We start from the raw sequence: 17,205 nt of genomic DNA on the forward strand, positions 1-17,205 counted from the left end.
AGCATGTTCACAGTTTCTACTTTGTATGATTTGGAAAACACCATCCTCCAAGTGGGATGCCTACCATATACAATATTGGTTTTTGATACAAACTCTGGTAGAGGCTGTTTCAACGTACAATTGTATGAAAGGCATTTGGTCAAGTTATAGTCCAGAAAATCTTGGCGAGTACACTCGCTGCAGTTCTTGGGGCAAAAGAAACATGAAACATCAAACAAATTATTTGATCCATTCACTGAAACGTTTGGGCCTAAGATTTCATAAGCACCAGTCATATGAGTAAGTGACAAAAGGTGTCCGACAATGTGCCAATCTAGAACATTTGCAGTTCCATGTGGATACGCTTTTCTCACAGGTTACGGTGCGGTTGTAGTTATCACGCAGGACTGGAGCATCAGGTGTAGTGCATGCGATTCTCAGAGTCCATGTAGCGTCTTGCATCAACCCATTCTTTACAGAGAAAGCGTTGGCGTGGCAGGCCAGGAGCACCCACAGCAAGGCAAGTCCCATCCCCTTCATACTGCTCTACGTTCGTGGTGTGAGCCTAGTAGCGGGAATATAAACAGGCACATCAGAATTATGCAAAAGTACAACATAAGTACTTCCAACACCTTGAATTAACACTTTCCCAGCCTCAGGCTTTTTGTTAGGATGGTGCACCCACACCTTTTTTCCCGTGCTACCGAAGCCTCCTTCCCCCCTCAATGTAGTGTCTGGGGATTGCTTGCTCTCTACCACTAGGGGAACAACTGCTGGTTCACAAATCAATTGTGCAATTCGGTCATATTTAGTTAATGGTACTGCAGATGCACCAGCATTATGTAAAAGTACAGAAACAGTCCCTCTATAATCAGGATCAATCACACCTCCCAATATGTCAATGCCTTTTTTCGCCAGGCTGGATCGTGCAGCAATGCGTCCATAAGTGCCAGCCGGCAATTTGATGCCAATACCCAGCGAGATAGATTTGGTTTGCCCCGCCGGTATAACATCATCTTCACAGGTAGATAGATCAAGTCCAATGCTGCTTGCAGTGGCTTGCACAGGCAGCTTAGCTTCTTTGTCGGTTTTTCACACAAGAGTCTTTGTAGATTCCACTTTCTCACTTGTCAGTCTCACAAAGGGTGTCTGGCGATTTCCCAGTGGACGATTGTTCAGTTCAAACGGTGCTTGTGCCAGGTGTTTGGACCACCCCTTGAGAGTGTGAGTCTTAGTCAGCTTCTTTATTTGTTGCTTGAGCAGCCCATTGCTACGTTCCACCAGAGCAGAGGATTCTGGGTACCGGCTGATGTGCAGTGTCGATTTTATGCCTTGCTCTAGTGCCCAGTCTTGCACATTGTGTCCAGCAAAATGGCTGCCTTGGTCTGATTGGATTTCATCCGGGATGCCATAGTGTCTGATGAGGTATTCCATGCCTTGCAAGGTAGCCGGTTGATCTGCATGGGCGGCTGGATAAGCTAATAGCAGTCCAGAGTATGTGTCTACCATGGTCAACACATAATGCTTTCCATTCTCGGGCGGTAAAGGGCCAATGTAATCAATTTGCCATACGCTAGCAGCTCTTTCACCTCTTCTCAAAGGGCCTTGAGGCTTCCTCTCCAGAGGGTAGTGCTTCACTTCACAGCACACAGAACATTGGGAGGCAGCTTTTCTGGCTTGATCCATGGTAATGGGCAATTGTCTCTTTTTTGCCCAAAGATAAATTCCTGTTTGCCCTAGATGCCCTGAGGTTTGGTGTGCCCAATCCGCCATCCCTTGCAGCACCTCAGCTTCTTGCGGTGTTGTCACTGGGCGAATCTTTGCCATTTGGTCCACTTCATTGTTGAACAGGGCAGCCAGTGAGGTGTCGGGGGGCATGTGTGCATCGACATGCCCAATGCAGATTTTGCACCTCTCACCTTTGCACCACATCTCTTCCCAGATGTCTGGCCCTCCCCAGATCGGAGTGTTCTTGATCTGCCAACCGTCTCTTCTCCATGCCGGTGCCCAATGTGTCAGGCCTTGATATGTGGCCCACCTGTCTGTGTATATGTATGCAGTCTCTGTTTCCTTCACCTGTTCAATCACGGAGGCCACCGCCTGCAGTTCAGCATATTGACTTGATCCTCCCACACCTTCTCTCATTAGCAGTGTTTCTCGGTGGGGCTGGAATGCAACAGCTTGCCAGTGTCTTTGCCCTTCATCATACTTTGCGGTGCCGTCCGTGAACCATGCAGACTTTTGTTCTTCCTCTGTCAATGTATCGTAGGCGGGTGCGACTTTGAAGGGAGATTCTGGCAATGCCACAGGGGTGTTTGGTTCAGGCATCGCTTCCAGATCTACTGCCTCCAGCATTTGTTCTTGCAGTCTGGAAACCCCTGTGCGGCCAGCTTTCGCACGTTGTTGTAAATACCATTTCCATTTGACATGAGTGGCGTCTTGTGCTCTGCCACTTTTCCCGCTTGCAGCAGTGTCACGCACCCAGCCCATAATCGGAATTTCTGTGCAAATTGTCACTGGTTGCTCGCCTGTGATTCTTTCAGTCTCAACTAGAGCCCATTACACTGCAGCAACTTGTTTCTCAAGCGGAGTGTATCTTGTCATAGGATCTGTGAGCTTCCTTGACCAGAACCCCTACGGCACTCTTTTCTGTCCTTGCTTTTGCCACAAGCTCCACACAGCCACGTCATTGTAGACGAGAATTTCCAATTCAAAAGGATCAGTTTTTGTCAGGGGCCCCAGCGTGATGTAATTTTGCAATGCGTCTTTAGCCTGTTGGAAGGAAGTCTGTTGCTCTAGGCCCCATGTAAAGTCATGTTTCTTTCTGGTGACTTTGTAAATGGGTTTCAGTATCAGGCTTAAATGAGGTATGTGATTTCTCCAAAAACCCATTAACCCAATGAATCTTTGCGCTTCTTTTTTATCTGCTGGTGGAGCCATCTGCTGAACCATATCAATTACCGGGTCGGGAATTTTCTTAACTGACCCAGACCAGATTGCACCTAGAAATTTCACCTCTTGGGCAGGCCCCTGTACCTTTTTGGGATTTATGGCCCACCCCCGATTTTGCATGTGTGTGATTAACTTTTCAGCAGCTTTTTCTACATGTTCTTTCTCAGCACTGGTCAGCATGATGTCATCAATGTAATGAGCAATAAATACATCATCCAACTGCACCATCTTTAAGTCTCTGGCAATCAATCCATGATACAAAGTGGGACTATGCACATACCCCTGGGGCAATTTAGTAAAGGTAAATTGTCTGTCTCCCCAAGTGATAGCAAATTGGTCTTGTGATTTAGTGTCAATATCAATGGAGAAAAATGCATTGGCCAAGTCAAGGACCACATTCCATTCACCCACTTCTCTCGTAAGGTTTTCAATCAGGGTGATGATGTCTGGCACCGCCGCAGCTAAGGGCGGCACCTTCTTGTTCAAAATGCGGTAATCAATCGTCAGACGCCACGCCCCATCTGGGCGGCGGACAGGCCAGATCGGCGAGTTGAATGGGCTGACTGCCGGCCTCATTATGCCAGCTTTCACCAATGACTCAATAGTTTCACCAATCTCTTTATGTCCTCCTGGCAACCGGCACTGTTTCACGCACCCTGGCTCAGCAGGAGGCGGTAAATGCAAGGGGGACCATTTGGCATGCCCAACCACAACGGGGTTAACAACTCTCACATGGATTTTTTGATTGCCAAAAACAAATTCGCCTAAATCTGTAGTCACACTTTTGCCCAACAACACATCCATGCCAAGGATGTACTCCGGTATATCTGCAATCAAAACATTTGCTGTGAAAGGCAATCCCTCGCCAATTGACATTTTTACATTAAAGGCTTTTGCAACAGTTTCTGCTCCCCCATAACCATTGACCAAAACTCTGGGACCAGATAATTTACTGGGATTGCCATTCAGAATGGTTACCTCAGCTCCTGTGTCTAATAGAGCCAAAACATGTTTTACTTTCTCATCCAAGTACAAGGTAAGTGGCACAAAAGGGCGTCTGTCTCTGGGACTAGTTCTCTTTATTAACTGTACCTCAAAGACAGAGCCAGCCCTTCAATCAAAAATGGGGTCTGGGACCTCCCACTTGTCCTTTGCCAAATCAGGGTAACCTTTTGCTCGCACTTTGGGCTTCAACACCTCCTCTTCAGAGGGTGCAGAGGGCTTAGTTTTTCCCGATCCCTGTTTTTTCAATTTCTTCCATTTCTCAAGCAGCACAGATGTGGGTTTACCGTTTATCTCTTCCCTTGGAATTCCTGCTTTCAGCAGGTCCACCCACATTTGTCTGCGTGTGATCTCAACAGTATCAGTTTTCTCTTTAGACTTTACATTTTTGCCACACTTTTTCTCTGAATCATTGTTTGCAGCCACTAGGCGCGCTGCTTTACGCACATCCAGCTCTTCTAATTGCCCTAACAGAATTGCCATCACCAATGGCTTTGCCTTGCGCTGGACCCAGCAATGAAAGCAATGCGCCCTTCATGTGACTCGGTGCATTTCTTAACAAATGTTCGCGCATTCAGCTGTAAACAACTCCATGTCAAGCCCTGCAAAATTTGCACTGTACAGTGCACACTGTAAACCCATCTCTCTAAGCTGATCTGTTGCTTCAGTTAGTGCCTGCCAACCGCCCCAACTCTCTTCCATATCCATTGGACTCCCATACAAAGTCATTAGGGCAGTCTGAAGCCAATTAAACAAGGAATGAGAGACTTGCTGCCCGAGCGCACCACGCACTATCTGTCCCAACATTACATTAGTAGTGAGTGAACCCATCTTTAACAGTTCTTCTGGGGTTAAGAAGATACTATCGGCACCCGTGTCCCAGAGGCAAAGGTACGACCTCAGAAGTGCTTCACCTGGCCTCTGTCTAAATAACTTAGCAATCTCTAAAAGCTCTGTCTGTGTATAATCGCAGACAATCCTAGTATTCTGAATATTTGCACCGCCAGCTTGGCCTTTTGACTTGTTATTGATTAACGGCCGGGCTGGATAAACACATTTCTTTGGAGCACATTCCAGCTCCTTTTCGTCAGAACAATTTAACTCTGCAAGCCTGATTTCAACAGATTCATTCCAGTCATATGCTTGCTCAGTTTCGCTGTCACTGACTTCACCCGACCATACATTTGGGTCCCAGTTATCTTTCCTAATAAGCACGCGAATCCTTATCTTTGACGGATTGCCCCGCCGTTGTCTGCGCTTGTGCGTGGCTACACGCACAGCTAAAGAGGCACACCTGTCCTCCATCTGATCAGCCCGCTTAACGGATGATTTAAGGGTCTCTCTCATAATGATTTGTTGCTCCTGGAGCAGGGAAATCTCATCTGTTAATTTGCGAATCTGCGCATCTTTAAGCAATTCATTCTCATGCACCTTTCTAAGCGCCTGCAGGAATAACCAACCTATGTTTCCAGCTGCCTTTAGCTCCCTTCTGCATTTCTTAAGCGGTAAACTCTCCAAGCACTTACTAATTACCGCCGGGGAAACATCATTTTCAAGAATGTCCCATGCCCTCGGTGCCGAGTACCGATGCAAAATATCTGCCACACCCGACCAAGCATTTGATGCCGGCCATCCTGGGATGTGACAGAGTGCACTATCTTCCTCATTGCATTCATCTTTTGCATGTTTTTTCCAGAATGGCATTGTGCTCGTAAACCCTGCTCACAGCGCCAAATGTAGTGATAAACAGTACCCAGACCCCCCTGGGATTCAGCCCTTTGTGCAAAGTAAATCACTCCTAATTACCTTCCCACACGAATAAGGTTTAAGACGCACGATGAACTCAGTCTGGAAAAAAGCCAATCACACAGAATATATGATGCTTGCATTTATTATCTACAGTGTCTAATGAGAACTAAGCAGCAATTTACAATAATGTGGAAATAGAAAGTGGAAGCTATATAATGCCAATTATCAATCACAGATGAATATGCAATTATTTGGTCTTACGCTCCTAATAAAATGTAGATGAAGGTACGATCAGATCACACCCAGGACCCTCGCCGCTACAGGTGCCCGGCACTCCTCGGAAGAGGAGGGGAGGACTGGCCAAGCCCACACAGTCCTACACCAGAGCGGGGATGTGATGCTAGGAGTCTCGGCCCAGATAGTGCACAGCTGGTCGTCCAGGCACTGTTCCTCTTGGTACGCGCGTCTTTCCAACAGCCCAGGATGAGTCCTCCCTTCCCTGGTCCAAGTATAGTTCTCTTATTAGGAGCTGCACATCAATCATCATGACGTGTCAGCTCTTCGAGAAGCTTCTAGGCTCACCCTTCCGGGCAGTAAACATGTTTTCGCTTGGAAAGTTACAAGACTGGAAACAGCCAGTCTTGGCTCCCAGGCTTCGGGCACTGTGTTTTGAGAAGATCTGACATTCTTGCCTTATCAGTGCACCTGACTCGCAGAGCGAAGACGAGCAAAGCTGTGCCTGGCTCCCAAGGGCTGCGTAGAGCCTCTTGCAAATGTTAGATGTTTTATGTCTTCAGGTAAGGCCTTCACAATTAACCCCTTGCAAGCATGCAGGCTCACCCGGTTCGAGAGGCCTGGTTGATATCAGCATTTTCCTCCACGCTTCGAATATTCTCTAATACACACAAGATAGCTCAGTGGGTTAGTGCAAATGCAGGTTACTGCAAGCGCCTAGCAGCTTATCACGACAGTGCTACGAGTACTTTATCCAGATACTTCCGATATGGGAGATATAATGACTTGAAAAATGAAGGATTCTGAGGATCCGTTAATTTATATAGAGAATTTCCAAGATGCATGGGTACGCGAGACTCATGAATCGTGGACAAAATCAATACCTGTGTTTTACCATATATTGTGCCAAGGGTTGCCAGAACCAGTGCAGAAAAACCCAAGAAATTGGTAGGAGTTGAGGCTAAACCTTGGGCTGAAATACAGTTGACTATTGCACAGTATTGTACACTGCTGCCGGAAAAGAATCGCAAAAAAGGAAGCAACTCGAAAGGGTGAGGAAGCGAAATTGGTGCAGAAGAAATGATCAAAGTATGCCCTTGAAGGAGCCATGATAACTAGAGCAACTGAATCAAGCATGCAGCAGGTGGCTAGTCCACAACAAAATAATCAGGGTAACGTAGGGTTTTACCCACGGGGAAGAGGATTTAGGGTAAGAGGATGGCAGAGCAATCAGGGAGGTTTCCAAAATAATCAAGGTGGCTTCCAAAACATGCAAAATGGAAACCCGGATATGTCAAATGGGCAACTAATCCGACCACCACCAGTATGTTGGCTATATGGAATGACAGGGCATTTGGCGCGCACATGCAGAAATCAATGCATGATACAGAACGGCCAAGGAATGGGAGCAGACATGGCGAATCCACCTGCAGTTTTATAACAGGGCATTGCACAGAATCACACGGTGCAACAACAAGTGCCAGGAGCGCAACAAGGAGTGCAACCTCAGAGCATGGGCAATTTTCCACAAAGACAAACCCAACAGGCACCTTTGCAAGTGTCACAAACGATGAGCACTGGCCAGACCCAGAACCCTGGAAAGGGAAGTAACAATGGGATTGGGGAAAATCCACAAGTGCACAATGGGCCAAACTTGTATATGAACTAGGACAGCTCACTGGGAGCTCTGATGTGCCCTATCCTATCAGTGACACCAGACCCTCACAGGGAACCTAGGGTGGATGTCGTTATAGGGTGTAAAGAATATTCCTTCCTAGTGGACACGGGTGCAACATGCTCGTACATACGTGAAGGCAAGTTTTCCTTGTCTGGCGAGGCCATAGATACTCAGAGTTTTACAGGAGCTCACAGTCGAGTTCCCTTTACAAACGCACTCCCAGTCTCCATAGGAGAGTACGAAATTAATGTACCTTTATTATACTCCCATCAGACCGCAGTAAACATTTTGGGTCGAGACTTAATGACAAAGTTGAACATGAAAATGTTGTTCACGGAGGAGGGCATAGTATGTTCCACTCCAGGAATGCACTATTCAAATGTATGCACAATGGTTAGAGCATACTCAGGACACATAGCCATGAGGGCAATACCATTAAAGCCAGAAATCTTCGCATATGGCATGCGTGTGCTTATGGCAGGATTGCCAGGCCTTGCAGACAGGATCATGAGAACCCCTGATGAGTTTTTATTCAGACCAAGCAAGAATACGTATGCATGAGGAGGAGGAACAAGTATTTCCCTTGATGATACACACAGCAGCAATGCGAGGGAAAGTGGTTTTGGTTGACGGTTATGATAATGAGCGCAGTGAATGGTGCACGATTATCGCCATCGAAGAAGGATATCGAGTGACTGACGTCACCGATGACGATCTGTTTGAAGAACAAGCAGAAATGGGAGAGACAATGGTAGAAGTAAGTCTCACCTTTTTGGTAAAGATGATTAAAAGAGAAGTACCACAGAGAATGATGTTGGCACTAAAACGTCCTGAATATTTTGATGACGATATAGCTAAAGTGCCTGTCTCAGTGTGGACTACCGGACCCTATGACGTGGGTCTCTTGAAGGGGGTTCGAGAAGTAAGGATTAAACTGAAACCAGGAGCAATTCTACCAAGAGCCCGACAATATTCCATGTCAAGAGAGGCAGATGAGGGGATTTTCAAGACAATTTCCGCCATGATGGACCAGGGCATCTTAGTGACATCAGAGTCACCATGTAATATGTCAGTGTATCCTGTCAAAAAATCAAAGGGAGGGTCTTGGCGTTTAATTCAGGATTTACGCCCAATAAATGATATTGTTGAGGCAGAGTTCCCTTTAGTCCCTAACCCGGCTACAATATTATGCAATATGCCCGTTGAGGCAAAATATTTCACGGTGATTGACTTGAAAAATGCATTTTTCTCAATCCAGTTGCACCGTGACTCACAAGATCTGACGTCATTCACGTTCAGACAAATGCGTCTGAAAAGCATGAGGATGCCACAGGGGTACTGTGAGTCCCCTTCTATTTTCAACAGAGTCCTGCAGATGCACTTAAGCAATATTGCATTAAAACGTGTTGTCTTACATTATGTGGATGACATCCTAATCTGCAGCACAACAGAAGAGCAATGAAGGCACGATTCTATTCAACTATTGACTATACTGGCTGAGAAAGGATATAAGGGTGACAAGGAAAAGTTACAATATTGTCAACAGGAAGTGCTGTACATAAGCCAGCTAATCTCACATGAAGGAAAGAGAGTGATCCCAGAAAGGGCTGAAGCCATATTGAACATGGCTAAGCCACACACGATAAAGCAGATGCAGAGCTTTCTAGGCCTATGCAACTATGTCAGGGCATGGGTCTTCGACTACAGCTCTTATACTAAGCCTTTACTTCAGGCCCTAAAGAAGGCCCAAGTGACGAAAGAAAAGATTGAATGGTCTGAGGCCATGGAGAAAAGGTTTGCTGAACTCAAGAGAGCGATTTGTACAGCTCCAGTTCTCGGAATTCCCAATTATGAAGAGGAATTTTACCTGTTTTTTCACACACAAATGGCAGCGTCATGACGGCAGTGCTCGCTCAAAGAACCTCCTTGGGGTACAAGCCCCTGGCATACTACAGTGGGAATCTAGACCCAGTAATGAGAGGCCACTTCGCATGCGAACAAAGTTTAGCTGCCGCATCGGTCGCCATAGAGAACGCGACAACCATTGTAATGGGATGCTCCATGACGTTGTACGTCGAGCACTCATTATTTGCCATTCTAGAGAAACCAAAGGGCACATTGACATTTCAGAGAGCTTTTGCTTATGAAGTGATCATATCAAGCCCATCGATAAAAATAGTCTGATGTAAGATAGTAAACCCAGCTATGTTCATCGCAGAGCCAGTCACTGAGGGAGAGCCGATACATGACTGCGCAAATTATGAAGAATTCTATGATTAAATTCCCAGGGTAAAAAAAAATGCCTTGGCAGGAGGAGAGATCATCTTTATTGATGGGTCTTCTAGAATCGACCAAAGTGATGGGCAAAGATAGACAGGCGTTGCTGCGATAAAGCACACAGCGAATGGAGAGTTTCAAGTGCTTCTTAGTGCTCGAATATCATCTCATTATTCAGCACAGGCTGCAGAATTATTGGCGTTGATACTCGCCATTGAGAATCACGCAGACCAGGAAGTAACGGTGTACAGTGACTCTGCCTATGTGACGTCAACAGTGCACACAGGCTTAGCGCGCTGGAAAAGGAGGGGTTGCCTCCAAGCAGATGGCACGCCAGTGCAGCACGCAGCCTTATTGGACAGGCTGATTAAGGCACTACAGCTCCCAGTGGGCAGAGCGGTCGTGAAATGCGCCGCCCACATCAAAGAGACAGATTTTATCTCACACAGAAATCAAGCAGCAGACACGGAAGCCAAGCGTGTGGCATCAAAAAGTGAGATGGTTATGGCAGTGGAAGCTATCCATGCCAATGGACTAATGATGCTTACACGAACCGCACCTGAGGGCTACAACAATTTGGGGCAAACACAGTTAATGGAACTCCAAGGGGAGGCACCGCAGGAAGAGAAGAACCTGTGGAAACATTGAGGGTGTTCTTTAAACCCCTCTGACAGCTTGTGATGACAAGACAGCACTGGTAAACCAGTAATGCCTGTAGCCCTATTAAAAATAGCACTGGAGCTAAACATTACCCGGCGCATAGGAGTATCTAGCAGCAAAGCTTGTGGAAGACTGGTTTATACCGAATTTAGCTGAGCATGTTGCATTCTTTATGGTGAACTGCATAATCTGCCAGCAATCCACCGCTGGGCACACACTAAAAGTAATGAGAGGAGTCATCCCCAGGCCAAATGGTCCTTTTCAGCACTTGCATATCGATTACGTCAACATGATTCAAGTATGTAACGGGTACAGATACTTAATTGTTGTGGTGTGTCCATTCTCTAGATGGATAGAGGCAGGTCCATGTACACACCCAGACTGTACCTGTGCAGCCACATTTTTTGTGAGGGAAGTGTTCCACAGGTGGGGGGTGCGCGAAGTCATGAGATCAGATAATGGCCCTCACTTTGTTTATTCAATATTTGAGTAGATTAGCTTGCTGTTTGGTATAAAGCACAAGTTCTCGTCGGCGTATCATCCACAAGGTAATGGGATCTGTGAGAAGCTCAACGGCTTGTTAAACGAAAGGATAGCCAAGTTGAAGCTTACTCTAAAGAAGGGATGGTTGCACTGCCTTTCGCTGGCACTGTATGCTCTTCGGAACCAACCTGGCTCCGACCATCATCTTACGCCACACAAGATAGCCACAGGAAGAAGAATGAGAACTCAACCTAAAACCCCGAGATAGAGCTAGATGTGATGCCCAGTCAACAGGAGAGATTTTAGGATCTGAAATGCAAAACTATCTGAACTGTATGACATCTTGCCTTACTGTAATTTCAGACCAGCTGCAGCGACGACGAAAAGGGTGCAGCGTAGCACAGAACACAGAAGGAGACACTTTATCAGACTCAGTTTAAGGTCTACATGTTCCACTCGTCTTCCCTGGAGAGGCCGTCCTTGTGAGAAATGATACAAGGAAAAGGTGGGACGAGCCAAGATTCAATGGTTCTTTTATCATAGAGGACTGCACTCCGTCCTCTGTTAAAGTACATGGCAGGAGAGCGTGGATTTTTCTCGGTGATATCAAACCCTACATCGGAGAAGGCCCCCTGCCTGCACCCCAATGAGAGGAATCGACGAGCAATGGGGAAGAACCACTGCACGTGCAGATGAGACCCATGACGAAGAAGAAGGATGCAAGACCAGCTAGACAAAGACATAGAACTTTTGTGCAAAAAGTTGTGGCTTCATTTTGGACATTCCTCTAAGCAAAAAAGGGGATAAGGACATAAAAACGGACACTCTGTGCATCCTAGTTGCAGGGTGAAGAAGAAAATTGCACGTGTAAGCCACAACATAGTCTGTTGACTTTGAACTTTGGACTGAGGCACGCTGAAGCCTTGATGAGAAAAAGACTATGCCAAATTTTGACCGAGGACATTTACATTGGAAACAAATACAGTATCCCGATTCATTCAGCACCGAGACCTTATTCAAAATCACTTATGGTGTCCCACATTAGAGACATCACAAAGGACGTGGGCACCTATTTCAACCTAGTGCTAAGATCATACCTGTCATTGGTAGGGAGGCTCACAAGTGTCACAGACTTTCTCCAAGATCCTGAAAACGAAAAAATAATAAGACAACTGCTTACTGTCATTGCCAAACAATTTATTATACTCCCTGAGTACAGTAAGGAAGAATCAAATGTTCCCAACACAGGCGGAAATAAATGAGCTTGTCAACACACTGTTCTTTCGCATAATCGAAGACTGTCCAACTCTTGTAGGGAGAACAATAGATACACTAACATTTCTTCGAGACCCAGCAAACACTGAACATTTAAGCCATCTTTTGAATAAGATCATCATTTTAGTCGCACTCCACGTGACAGGACAGTGCAGACATTGTTTACATCAAGGAAAAAACATATAATCCTGAACCCAGCAAGACAGGACAGATGTCCCTATCAACAGAAGACAGCAGATTGGCACACAATGTCCTCTTTCGCCTGGTCACTGACTTTCCAGAGCTGGTGGGGAGACCTATCGAGGTTGACGTCCTCACCTTCATCAGAGATCCAGCTAATGTCGCACAGATGGTAATGCTCCTGCATGAAATCATACTCCAAGTGGAACTTTCCAATCATCAGAGAGATTATCTGAGGAGTTTTTAAGAAAACCTTCCACCGAAGGACAGATCAAGGGAGCAGAGTCAAGAACTCCATTTGTTATATTTGCTGTTATTTTCTCCCTATTTCTTCATACTGACCAGTGTCCAACATGTCCTCAGGACTGAAGCAGATTCAAGGGGTGGACTGGGAGCTTACCTACTTTGAACATGCACAGTAAAGGGACTCACTGAAGTATTACTTAATTTGATTTTTTCCCATAGTTTAGCAAAGGAACTGTATCCTGCACCAAAAGACATTGGGGGTCATTCCGAGGTTGGAGGTAAGAAATTACCGGCACCGGTAAGGGTGCCGATGCCGGTAATCCCTTACCTCCGTATTCCGAGGTCCCTTTGCGGGTCCTTCCTTACCTCCTGCTTTTAGCAGGAGTAAAGTACGGGACCCCCAAAGGTACTTCGGAGGAAATTACGGTACCGTAATTTACGGTGCCGTAATTACCTCCTTCCCCATTCCCATTGAGCCCTATGGGGCAGAAATGGGAATGGGGAAGGGCAAAAGGTGAATGGGGAATTACCGGTCCCTCCAACCCTGGAATGGACCGGTAATTACTCCATTCACCATGTCGGATTTGGGACCATTTCGGAGGCAACCATGGAGCTAATTACTCCATGGTTAGCTCCAAACCCGGAATGAGGCCCAATTTGTCACTCACAAGAGGGGGGACACTTGTGAAGCAAGTGACACTGTTGACACAGAACTCGAAGAACGATATTGGTTGGGGGAATAATAACAGTGCCAATTGTTTAATGAACGAGATGGGGGTCCAGAGCAGCAACCTGGTCCTCCCACAAGAAGAGAGGCATCCTCGCTTCTCTGGAAGAAAGTGCTGTCACCTAACATATTGAACCATAATGTACTTATGCATTGTATTTATCATTATTTTACTGTCATTAACCTTAATCTTTATTGGTGCACGAAGCGTTCCAATTTTAGTGCACCCACCTGATGATACACGCATGATAACCCACAAAAGCACCCAGACCTTATATAGTCAGTCCAGTCCCCAGAAGATCTGGTGGTGGAGTGAATGAACTCGAAATGGATATAATTAGCAACAATACGCACACAATTGTGGTAACGAATTAAAAGAAAAGCCGGAGACAGGATCGGCAAGAGATGAATGGAGTAACATCACTGACAACTACACGCATGCAAACACTGAATGCACACGAAACAGATATAGTGTCAATGACCGCAGAACCACAAACGAAAACAGCAGAGAAGATGAGACTGCCTGCCATAAAAACCTTCACAGAAGAATTAAGAGAAAGACCAACAGAAGCAGTCATATCAGAAACCCTTAAGAAAACAGAAGCCGCCTCAGAAAAACTCTCTGCAAGGACACGAATGTTAGTAGACTTATTATTCCCGCACATAGCCAGAGTGAGAAAACTACAGCAGGAAATGAAGAACAAAACAGTAGAGACTGTATTGCCAAGCACACACGTTCTAACACAAGGGACAAGCACCAGGTCTACAATACAGCCATATACCGGACCAGTGTCAGGCTGGCTGGCATGGGCATTTGCACGTAGCAGAGAAAAGATACATGAGGACCAGGAAAGAGCTGCCAGACTCCTGTCCACTCAAATGGTGCAGATGAAGAGACCTGCACCATGGCCCACGATACTGGAGAACCCTCCAGTAAGAAAGAGCCATACAGATGCATTCAGAGATATAGTAATAGCAAACTACATGAAAACCTTAAGAATCAAGAGAAGCATACATGAAGACAACAATGAACTGAACGATTACCTGGATAGCACAGCACACTTAGGTAACAACATTTGGTACCAGCACATGAAGGAAATTGGAAGACGAAAATCCAAAAGGCAATGCTTCGTTTGCGCACTCGTTTGCGCACTCCTACCGTACAGCATGGGGAAGCCCAAGATCTTCGTGGCTGTAGAAATCAATGTCCCAACAGCACACTGTCTCTCACACATAGCAATGTGCAATATCATAGGCCAGTTCATGGGAAGTGATGCCTCATTGATATGGGCAACTGAAACAATGAAGATGATTATGTCCAGGACATTAAGACTAGAAACAGAGCCCATAATAGGAATCATGTGATCAGGTACGAGAAGCCTGGAGTTAAAGGAACAGGAATAAGATGGGAAGTAAACCCAAAACTAAATGTCCATGGAAAAACTCCAGAAGAGGCTCAAAATTGGAAAAACAGAGTCCAAATGCAGATTTGGGGAACAGTGCTTTCACCAGACGGTTGGGAAAAAGGAGTAGTGATCTGCAGAGCATGGATGGTCCTCAGAGCCTGCAAGGAGGCAATTGAAAACTCACAAAGACTGTGCAAACCACTATGGCCTAAACTTACAAAATTCCTGACATGGGTCGAAGACAGAGGAGGACCCCTGCAGATAGTGCCACTAGAAAGTCCGAAATTGTGCTTCAGGAACAATGGCACAAGAAAAATGGGGGAGAATCAAAACTGCAGACACATTTTTAAGGCTCCAGGAATGACTCATGGAACTGCAGTGTTCATGCTGACCTACTGCGCTCCAGTGAGCTGCGCTGTGTTGCGCTGTGCCACATTAGTCAAACATGCTTAGAGCATCGATTTAACTCACCGCGCCAGTGTGCTCGCCTGCCCACCATACACCTCTGTATTGTACCACAGGAACGTGTTCACCTGCCACAGGTCGGTGTGCCCCATTTTGAATCCTAGGTGCCTCACACCTCCATCATGCTTTTTAGGTCTCTCCATATCCCCTATTACTTCATGGCCTTACTTGTTGCCATTATTGCTCAACTACTCACTGCGATAACACCCACACTCCTCCTGTGTGCACTTTTTCTAACCTTCCACCCCCTACCCCCCACAGCCTCTTCAGCCATCTGATAGTGTTACCTATCTTAGCCCTCACCACCAGCTATTGTCCAGATCGGACCCCATAATGGGCTGCCCCGTGACTACTACCACTGAACAGTACTATAGCAGCAATTACACCAACCAATATCTTAATGACCCTGCTCTTTGGCTGGAACACTTTGCAAGGAAACCCACCCCAAATCAACCTTGCTCCCTCTTGCTTAGAAACATGAGACTTGGCTCAGGATTCCGCCTACTACACACTCGCAGCAATAGCTCCAAACACACTATTCATACACTACCTCATTCACCTTCACCTACCACTACGTTGAAATCCACTACCACAGTAGCCAAACTGCCACAGATCAAGGGCGCCCTTATCAATGCCAGATCTCTTCCAGCTCATGCACTAGACATTGCAGACCTCATCACAAACTTAGAACTGGACTTTATTGCCATATCTGAAACATGGCTACATGCCGCATCCATACCTTCACTGTCCTTGGCCTTACCGCCAGACTACGGTATCTCACGATGCGACCGCACCACCGCCCAATCTAGAGACAGTGGAGTGGCCTTCATAAAAACTTGTTTGGTCTAAAAGTGTCAACTAACTCCAAACTTGAGTCAGCCGAACTACTCTCAGTCAAACTACCACTAACGCCCAACCAAACCGCCACCCTCCACCTTATCTATAGACCTCTGGGTCCTGCACCCTCCTTTGTTGGTGAAATATCGACCCTTCTCCTTGACAAAACTAAAACTAAATAGCAAATTATCATTTTAGGTGACCTTAATCTGGGTCTTGGTGACCCTAAAGACTCTACTGCATCTGACCTGGAGAATGCACTAGCTGATTTCAGTTTTACCATGCACATTCAAGAACCTACCCATACCAAAGGTAGGACCCTTGACTGGCTAGCCGGATCCAACTGTATTATTAACGTCCTCTCCAATACCCCCTGTCTATGGTCCGACCACCACATCATCACCTTCAATATTGAAGCAGCCCCGCGTGCCCCGACTGTGTTAGCCCCAGCCCTCCCCATTAGAAATAAAAGGGACTTAACCAAGGAGAAACGTCTCCCATTGTTACTCCCATCTCTCAATGCCGCCATATACTGCTGCACCGACCCTACATCCTTAGCAGACACCTACAATCATAGCATGCTTACGGCTATAAATTCTATCGCCCCTATCAAACTCAGGAAGTCTAAACCACCTGCACATCTCAACTCTTGGTTCACACCACAGTTGAGAGTGCTCCGCAAAGCTAAACGTTGCGCTGAAAATCGTTGGAAAAGTCACCCCTCTGATGAGCATAAAGACGGTTTCTTCCTTGCTTCCCTCACCTATAAAAATGCCATTATCACTGCCAAAAAGGAGTACCTTAATAACCGCATTTTACAAGCAGACCTGAACACAAAAGAACTGTTTAAAATCCTAAAAGAACTCGAATCTCCAGCCACATCCCCTGACACTTGCACTAAAGACAGTAAATGGTGTGCTAACATCTAGTCCGCTTTACTGCCTAAAATCTCTACCCTACAATCTAAAATTAGAGACAAACAAGACAGTCTAAAGCTGGACAACCATCCACCTTCCCCCCGTAAGGGTCGCCTCTCTACACTCTCCTAACATTAA

At 46.1% G+C, this 17,205-nt stretch overlaps 1 long non-coding RNA gene across 1 annotated transcript in view; it reads right to left on the reverse strand.

Annotated features, from left to right (window-relative positions):
• Positions 1-347: 347 nt before the first annotated feature.
• LOC138581781 (uncharacterized) overlaps positions 348-17,205 on the reverse strand; it is an 81,074-nt gene continuing 64,216 nt past the window's right edge. The window contains exons 2-3 of the long non-coding RNA XR_011304779.1: positions 12,112-12,160; positions 348-544 (exon numbers count right to left, since the gene is read on the reverse strand). This is a non-coding gene — a long non-coding RNA (uncharacterized lncRNA). The remainder of the gene's footprint in view (positions 545-12,111; positions 12,161-17,205) is intronic.

The sequence above is a fragment of the Ambystoma mexicanum genome, chromosome 3q, assembly GCF_040938575.1.
Source record: "Ambystoma mexicanum isolate Mex_15411 chromosome 3q, UKY_AmexF1_1, whole genome shotgun sequence".
Classification (NCBI taxonomy): domain Eukaryota; kingdom Metazoa; phylum Chordata; class Amphibia; order Caudata; family Ambystomatidae; genus Ambystoma; species Ambystoma mexicanum.